This window comes from Macadamia integrifolia, chromosome 4 (genome assembly GCF_013358625.1).
Source record: "Macadamia integrifolia cultivar HAES 741 chromosome 4, SCU_Mint_v3, whole genome shotgun sequence".
NCBI lineage: Eukaryota > Viridiplantae > Streptophyta > Magnoliopsida > Proteales > Proteaceae > Macadamia > Macadamia integrifolia.
The window spans coordinates 17,651,332-17,661,110 of record NC_056560.1 but is presented as its reverse complement, the minus strand read 5'-3'; the positions used below and the strand labels follow the sequence as shown (position 1 = coordinate 17,661,110).

General features: G+C 39.6%; 1 protein-coding gene across 6 annotated transcripts in view; it reads right to left on the bottom strand.

Moving 5' to 3' along the window:
• LOC122076015 overlaps window positions 1-9,779 on the bottom strand; it is a 50,706-nt gene that overhangs the window by 14,553 nt on the left and 26,374 nt on the right. The window lies entirely within an intron of this gene.

The window sequence follows — 9,779 nt, the reverse complement described above, 5'->3', positions numbered from 1 at the left end:
GACGTAGACTGTAATCTGTATTATGAATTTATGATTGCATGATTACTACTGTTGTGCATTAGTGTTGTGCATTAGTGCTATGCTTTTTCTCTTATGAATTTTTTTTACTACTGCATGATTCCTTCTTCTCTTGCTAGTGCATTTCCCTGCTACTGTAGATAGACTATAGTGCATAAGTTATTATTTTTTAGATTGTAGAGTGCATTAGTGGCAGTGCAATGCTTCTTCTCTTATGAATTTTTTTTACTACTATTGACTGTTGTGCATTAGTGCAATGCCTTCTCTCAATTTTATTTCTTATTTTTTGTTACTTAGTTTCTCTTGTTTTTGTTCCTTATGTTTGTGTAGTACTATAGTTTATTCAAATAGATATGGCTACTAGTGGTAGTGGCGGGCCATCTGCTACCACTGGAGCATCAATATATGATCCAAGCAAAGATTCAACTAGGAAGGTCAAATAAAAAAACCTCGGGTGGAAGTATGGACTCCTGAAGAAATAGTTGGTGAGAGGAGGTCTAAAAGTTCTACCCAGACAACAATACAAAGCAGCTTAAGATCAAATGCAGACAGAAAGAAAACTAATGCATATGTTACAAAATGGTTTTATGAAGCTGACATCCCATTCAATACAGTCAAGTTAAGGAGATTTGAGGAGATGGTTGAAGCCATTGCGCAGTTTGGGTCAGGATATAAGCCCCCTTCTTACCATGAGTTGAGAGTACCCTTGCTACAGGATGAAAAAGCTCAGATTGACTGTATCAAGAAGAAATATGAAGATTATTAGAAAAGGCACAGGTGCACTCTTATGTCTGATGGGTGGACTGACAAGAGAGGTAGACACTTGATTAATTTCCTTGTCAATCGTCCATTGGGGACTTATTTTATGGGTTCTGTAGATGTATTTAGTGAGTCTCAATATGCAGACATGTTATTTCAGCTGCTTGATAGTAAAATTGAAGAAATTGGGGAGATAATGTGGTACAAGTAGTTACAGAAAATGCAGCTAATTATGTTGCAGCTGGTAGAATGTTGATGCAAAAACGGAGTAAGCTTTATTGGACTCCTTGTGCAGCTCATTGTTTGGACCTCATGTTAGAGGACATTGGCAAGTTGAAAGCTTATAAAACAACAATAGAGAAGGCAAAAACAATGACAAGTTTTATCTACAGACATTACAAACTTGTTGATGCTTTGAGGAAAAAGACAAATGGGATAGATCTGGTGAGGTCTGGAGTTACAAGATTTGCTACCTCATTCTTGACACTACAAAGTTTGTACAAGAACAAGGATGCCTTGAAGCAATTATTTGTATCTGATGATTGGAATAGTTCTAAGTTGTCGAAGACAGAGGCAGGTAAGAAAGTACTTGAGACAAAACTTGCACAAACATTCTGGAACCGTATACTAGATTGCTTAAGAGCATCCCAACCAATTTTAGTTGTCTTGAGGTTAGTAGATGGTGATGAGAGGCCTGCATTGCTTGAAGTTTATTTGGCAATGGAAATAGCAAAAAAAAGGATAAAAGTAAATTTTTTCAACAAATAACGGTCATGGAAGAAGGTGTTAGCAATTATTGATGACCGTTGGGAGGTCCAAATGGATCGACCTTTATATGCTGCTGGCTTTTACCTAAATGCTAGCAAATATTTTGACTACATCAATGATGAGAGACTTCCTTTTGAAGAATCATGTAAAATACAAGATGCATTCATGGCAGTTATTGAAAGAATGGCGCCCGACTTAGCTGTGCAAGACAAGATTATACGTGAGTCTCAAATGTACAAAAAATGTGAAGGTAGCTTTTCAAGGATTTTGGCTATTAAACAACGGAAAGCCGGTGAAGGAGCATTGGATCCTAGTCAGGACTAAGTATTTTTTTTTTATTTTAATAAGTATTTAACAATATTTGTATCTAATTTTTTCCTTATATATAGTCTCTTGGTGGGAAACACATAGATCTTCGGCCCCTACACTTCAACAATATGCAATACACATATTAGGCCTTTGTTGCTCCGCTTCCGGTTGTGAGCGCAATTGGAGCACATTTGATTTTGTAAGTATTTTTTAAATATTAGTTTATAATTATACTTTTTACATCTATTTCTTGACTTAAATAAAGAGGTATTTATGGATTCAGATTCACACCAAGAAGAGGAATAGACTAGAACATCAACGCTTGAATGATCTAGTCTATATGCAATACAATCGTCGGCTTCATTCAAGGTTCCAAGAAAGAAGGGAAAATGGCAGCAATTATGATCCATTAATTCTTGATGAAATGAATTGGAGTAGTGAATGGATAACAGGGGAGCAAGAAGATGGAGATTTAGTCCATCCTGGAGACGACCTCACATGGGAAGATGTTGATAGAGCAGTTGGTGCATCTACATCGGTTGGGGGTCGTAATTTACCTAGGAGGGCTCAAGGATCAACAAGTGCAGCCAATATTTGCTATACACATCGTGGTAGGGGGAAGGCCACTGTTGAGGAATCGTCAGATGATGAAGTTGAAGAAGAGGTCCACGATGTTGTGCGTGATGATGAAGATATTGAAAAAGACTTTGGTGATGGGCCAACTGATTCTATGAGTCAACAACAACAAGAGGGAGAAGAAGTAGATATTGATTTGTTAGCTTGATTATGGTTAAACAAGAACAAAGTTTACCTTGACGGTTTATTTTGTTGTTTTAAAATTCATAATTTCATACTTTAAAACTTACAAAAGTTTAGCATTTTGGTTTATTTTTATGTTTCTCAATTTCCATTAGGTGTTTTTAATTCTCCCCGGGTAGGATTGGAATCCATAGCCTATCACCTATCATGAGTCATGACTCATTTATTAAGGAACAAGGTTTCTCTTGTTGCTTAGTGCTTTAGTGTCACTAACTTATACGTATTGATTGACAGGGGGTTAAACATTAAAATATCATGGTTCATAGACTCATGGTCTATGATGGACTTTGTGGATCTTGTTTTGGGCATCATAGAGGTAAGTATATCTAACTATATACTTAAATAGTTAAATATTATATTCTTTATAATATTTCATTAGGAATTATATGTTGTTATGCCTTTTGTTTTATTTATAGCTTTTTTTTATGAATAATTTGTTCATTTTTTGTTGTGTTTTCTCATGTTAGAAAATATATATCACTTTGCAATTTGCATTGATATGAATTTCATGTTGAATGTTACTTCTTGTCTCTTGATGTTGCTTAAAGTGTGTACTTTTTTCCCTTGATGTTGCTTAAAGTCGTGCTTCTTGTATTTTGATATAACTTAAAAGCTTGATTTTTTACAAGCAATTTAAAATTAAGTATATCATTGTTATACAGTTATACTAGATATAATAGATATATTAAAAAAAATAGTACCGTCTTTTTTTGCGCCTAATTCACCTTAAGGCGGGCGCCTTCTCGCCTAAGCGCTTAGACAGCCCTCCAACGCCTTGGTTCGCCTTGGCGCCGTGACAACTATGCCCTCAACTTAGTGCTGCCCTTGCCTCTAGCCGACTGCCTACAATGGAAGACGCTGTCCAAGTAGCATATCAAGTTGAGGAGAGTCTGAAACGTCTATACAATCGGTGGCCATTTACAGATGCTTTCCCCAGGGGTTCTAATTCTATTCAGCCACAATCATCTCAACAGGAAAAGTCAATCAGTAGACCACAGGCTAGTGCTTCATCTATGGCATCTTCACGACCTAGCCGACCGTATTCTCCACCTCGTCGTGATTCAGACATATCATCTTTCACGACCTAATCAGCCATACTCCTCACCTCAGCGTGGTTATGATAGGAACTTAGCATTTCCAAAGGAGGCTATTCAATGTTTCTCATGCAAGGGGTACGGGCATAGAGCTAATCAATGTCCTAACCGGTTGTTAGCCTACATTGAAAAGGACAATTTTATACCCTATGCACCAGAAGAGCAACCGAAACAGGAACAGTAAATCTGGAGGATGAATGTGATCATGATCCCAATGAGATTAATGATGATGATAGTGATGGTGAGCCTCGACCGTTTTATGTGATCCGTCCTCTTTTGACTACATAGAAGATTCCTGAGGACGATTGACGCCGTAGCAGTATCTTTCAAACCAGGGTGCGATGCAATGACAGTTTGTGTAATATGATGATCGACCCTGATAGTTGTACCAATGTTGTTGCTGAAGATGTTGTTCGCAAGTTGGGACTGAAAACTGAGCCTCATCCGAACCCCTACAAGGTTGGGTGGGTGAACAACAATAATCTGAAAATTCATGAAAGGTGTTTGCTCACATATTCCATTGGTGGACTGATTGATCAGGTTCAATGTGATGTTCTCCCTCTAAAAGTATGTCACATTCTACTAGGTCGCCCATGGTTGTTCGAGAAGAAAGCCAAGCACTGTGGATATGAGAATACATACACTTTTCAGCATGATGGCCTCGAGATGAAGTTCCTTCTAGCAAAGGATCTTCCCCCTTTCAAGCTCAAGAAGACAGTTGGTACTTTTCTCATCAAGCACATCGACTCTGACGGCATTCTTGGACCTCATCCAAACTCGACGAAGTCAAGTTCTTTTCAAAAGGGGAGAGCTGATGTAGATACAGTTGCACTTAACTGGTTGGACCAGCAGGACCAACTATGGAAGCCAAGGGCCAAGAAGAACCGGTCCAACCCAGGTTTTTGGTTTAACAATGGTTGGTAGTAATTAGTTTTACATTATGTCTTTTATTTGTCTTTGAGTAGGATACGTAGGAGGTAGAGAAGTAGGTTTATGTTTGGAGTCTAAATATGAGCTTATTTCAGTATTAGAGTCTAAGTAGGAGTAGTCTTTTATTTTCCCTTTATATACTAACATAACTCAATGTTTAATTTTTAGAGTGAATTTAATTTTTAGATTAGTGAATTTGTGCGTGGTGTGTGACCTCTTCCCTCTTTTGTACGATTTTCCCTCTTCTCTCTAAGGCTACTCCATCAATTGGTGAGACCAAAAGGCATAACATTTCACTCATACAGGCCTTCTTTTGTTTTAAAGGCAGTTTTCCATTCATCCCCTGGACGGATTCGAATTTAATGGTAGCCACTCCGTAGATCAATCTTTGAAAAGATGGAGGCTCCTGTCAACATGTTAAGCATATCATCCAAACGAGGAATAGGAAATCTGTACTTTACCATGATTTTGTTAATGGCCCGGCTGTCAATGCACATACGCCATGATCCGTTCTTTGGTGTCAATAGAGCTAGTACTGCACACGGACTCATGCTCTCAACCAAGAACCCTTTATTTAATAAATCATCCACTTGTCTCTTGAGCTCGACATGCTCTGTAGGACTGAGATGGTAAGTGGGCAGATTATGGAGTACTAACCCAGGCACAAGGTCAATGGCATGCTGAATATCCCTTATCGGTGGTAGTTTATCAGGCAATTCCTCTGGTACCAAATCTGAAAAATCAGCAAGTAATTGTTTGATTTGTGGGGGATGTTTTATCTCTATCACTGGTTCAACAGCCTTGGTAACAAGAGCTATGATTAGGCCAGTTTCTTCACTAATGGTCAGGAATTCTCTATAGGGCAGCACGCATAGCTTGTTGTCCAGTGTTCTTCTTGCTGAAATTTTCTTTGCATGGTTGCTTCTTTTGCTCAGTGGTTGTTTTGGAAGAGGTCTTAGCAACATTCTTTAACTTGTCTTTTACCTAAGGTATGTTGAGTGGGTTTAGAATGAATGGTTTGCCTTTGTGATCGAAGATGCATTGGTTCTTAGTACCTCCCACTAGCACATTGTTGTCATATAACCAAGGCCTTCCAAGTAGTACATCAGTGAGGATCATGGGGATGACATCACACCATACACTTTCTTCATAATCTGAGACCTTCAATGGGACTGAACACCGTTGAATTACAGTCATGGTGTTGTTGTCTAGAAGAGATACCTTGTATGGTTGTGGATGGGATTCAGTCTTAAGCTTTCCGTCAATGACAAAGGCCTGAGATACCACATTCACACAACTTCCACTGTCCACAATCACTTGAGCTTTGAGAGATCCACTAGACATTAAGGTGTAGAAGATATTGTGCCTCCTTCAGTCTTCACCCTTAGTTTCAGACACTAGGATTCTTGCAACCACATTGACATAAGCATGAGGATCTTCATTCTCTGGTGCAAGCTCATCTTCTAGTTCATCCTCCTCTCCTTCAACCGCAACATTAACAGTCCAATCATCATCCTGAGGTTCGTGGATTTGTAAATCCGGATTGGATTCGATGGCACTGATTTCAGAGTTGGATCGTCCCCATTTAGGGCAGAATTTTGTCGTGTGTCCAGTCTTTCCACAACTGTAGCATGTCACATATCCGCTCTCCCTTCCCATTGGAGCCTTCCCCTTATCCTATGTATCTTGTGGAGCTCGGGTAGGAAATCCAGTGGGTTTGGTTGGTACATAAGGCTTTTTGTTATCAGTTAGCTGGATGTACCTTTTGGAGATTGTTTTGATCAGATCCTCTGCTTCTAGTGATTTGTCAAAACAAGTACTTAAAGAGGGTATCTCGATCACACCAAGCTTCTCACGAATATCATGCCTTAACCCCAGTTTGAAACGGGATATGAGCACCTATTCGTGAAAGCAGTTCATTAAAATGATCAATATAATCTCCTACAGTCATAATACCTTGCCTAAGAGTATTTAGCATGTCGTCGAGCCGACGTCCGTAGGTGGGTGGTAAGAATCTATCGTTAGGATAAATTTCAAGTCTTCCCAATTGTGAGGCATCTAACGACTACGGATCAGCCTATTCTCTTCATTCCTCCATCAATCCTTAGCTCCACCAGTTAACTTAGTGACAACTAATTGGACTTTCCTTTCTTCAGGCATACGGTACCATCGAAAGTAGTCATCAAAGGAAGTTACCCAGCCCTAGTAGTAGAGGGAATCGTGCCTCCCATTGTACTCTTTCAATTTTAACTTGACTTTGTACATATCGTCAGGCTGATAAAGCTGATTTTCATACTCATCATACTCATCATTCTGAGCTAGGACATTCCTTCTAGGTTGCATAGTGACTCTTCTAGGAACATTACCAATGCAATTAACAGGTTGAACATTAGTTTGGGCAACAGTTGGTTGGGTGTTAGAGTGGGCAGCAGTACTCTCTTTTAGGTCAGCAAATTGTTGGTCATGTCCATCCAACCTCATAGACAAGGCTTGGATTGCTTTCATCATATCTTGAAGGGTGGGTTAGGGTTCTTTTGTATGAGCCATAGCTCTGATACCATTTAATGCAGGAGTAGATTACAAGAAACTACCCCAGCAATTTATAACCCCAAACAATACAAATAGGACCAGGAAACAAAGAAATAAGACCTTCAAATAAACCCCCAAGGATACAATACCCATATAGGAGCAAAACCAGCCCAAAACATAACCCGATAGGAGAGAGAAAGACCTACTATAGAGCTAGAGAGAGAGAGGTGCGGCCAGGTCTGTAGGAGTCCGATTGAGCTGCACTCTTGGGCGTATACAAAAACCCCCAAAGTTGAGAGGATTCTGACGGCTGGTTGTGAAGTTACAAGCTTTCTTGATTTTCTGACCTAGGAGAAATAATCGCAGGCTTCAGGAGAGAGAATCAAATCTGGTTTGTAACTTGGACAGATCTGAACTTCTGAATATTCACAACAATCGTATACTTCAACAGCAGTAACTTTAGGATAAAATAGAAAGCTTTAACCAAGAAGAAACAAAGGGAAAAGTGGGGGGAGGAGCGGCTGTCTCGGCTGTTCTAAGCAATTGACTGCAATTATTCTTTATTCAAATCTCCCATTATGAGTACATAGGCTCCTCTATTTATAGAGGGCAGAATAGCAATCAAACTACTACTAGGAGCTAGTTTCCCAATAGGACTAGACACTTCTACTTCCACTAGGAGCTAGTTTCCCAATAGGACTAGACACTCCTTACTACAACTAGGAATTCAAAATTGGACTAGGAATAATAAACCTATGTGGAAAACAAATAGAGTCCTAAGACAATTTGGACTCGACATACCACTTACTCAACTCGATAGGCCCAATGGCCCACTAATTAATTAAAAACAACTACTAATTATTCCCCTAGCCGATGGGCCCAATTGGCCCTTATTTGTACTTAGCCACTCAGGTGGACCAAGTAGGGATTCGGCTGGCTTCTTGGCTGGACCCTAGCCACTTAGGTGGACTAAGGTTGGATCCTTCTTCCTCTCATATTTCCTTCCATAATGTGCATCTACATCAGTCTGCCAGTCCACAATATTGGGGGGCTCCACCCAATTACGTCACAGGGCAGAAACGGGTGGGCCATGTAGAGAAGGCTCTCAGCTCTCAGCTCTCGCCATAGCCACTAAGGAAACTTATGCCCTTAAAATATTTCTTATCTATTTTGAAATCTATTCCACGTTTAGCAAGAGAAATTGAGAGGCAAGGCCAGGTGAAGATGTTAGTTACAAAGGGGGTTTGAAGTGTTTTCTCTTGTTTGTAGAAGAGAGTCGTTGCAATGGGGACTGCAGTTTGTTTCAAGATGGACAAGAATCGGGTGAGGTGTCTTATCTAGTTTGTAGAACAAATCTTTTTAACAAGTGGCCACATAAGCCAATTTCAACACCAGTACCAAAATTTTCAGTCTTTTTGACCAAAACAAAATTGTTTTTTTGCATAAGAGGTCACACGGTCCAAGTAAAACACACTTGTCTAGAAATAAAGCATTTTAAACGCAATGACTTACAGCAAGACTGCAACTAGAAAATGAGTCTCAGTTTGGAATGGCCTCAGTTGCCATCATACCTTCAAAATACTACTAAACCAAAGATGTGGAGCAAAACACACTTGTCCAGAAGAAAAGCATTTCAACTGCAATGACTTGGGAGCAAGACTGACGTAGGTAAGTCACTTAATGGGCTTATTTTATTGCAAATAAGCCTTGGGTTGGGTTATGTATGTGTTGGGCCTTTGATCCCAAGGGTTTTCTTTGTAATGGGCCACTTTAATGGGCCTAAAATATGGGTAGAAAGTAGTAAAACGGGATTTAATTCATTAGCTTAGTGATGAGGACATCAAAGTGTACAGGCGCAAGAAGAAGAAGAAGCAGCCATCTTTGTGGCTGGAAGAATAGAAAGAAGAAGAAGAAAAGGGAGGAAGAAGGAAAGCTCGATCCAACCATTCCAACGCTGAATCGAGCCCCTTTCTCTTTCCAGATTTTGGTAGATCTTGTGGGCCCCATTAGTTATTAGTTTAGTAGTTTATTTGTAGTATATTCTTTTCCTTGTTAATCTTTTAATTAATTAGGAAACTACTTTATTGGTTGATTAGTTTTTAGAAAGTCTTTATTTACTAGTCAATTAACTCTTTTTATTTTTAGTAACTAGATTGATATTTATGTAATGGCTTAGGCCACGGTTGAGGTAATGAATGAATGAATGTTAATTGAAAAAAAGGCCAAGAGCAAACCCCCAAACCCCCCACGGTTCTCTCTCTCTCTCTCTCGTTTTCTCACTTTTCTCTCTCGCCTCTTCCCTCTCTTACTCTCTCGGCTCTCTCTTCTCTCTGCTTTCTTGTCTCGCCTCCCTCTTTCTTTTCAGTCTAATTTCTTTTCTTCTGCTGCTGTTTTGTCACTGCTGACCCCCCCCCATCGATGCTCACTGCTGCTGCAACATATTACTGCCGTTACAATACTGCTGCTGCTGCACACTGCTGCCATTACCTCACTGCTGCTGCTATACACTGCTGCCATTACATCACTGCTGCTACTACTCTTGGTTGTTGTTTA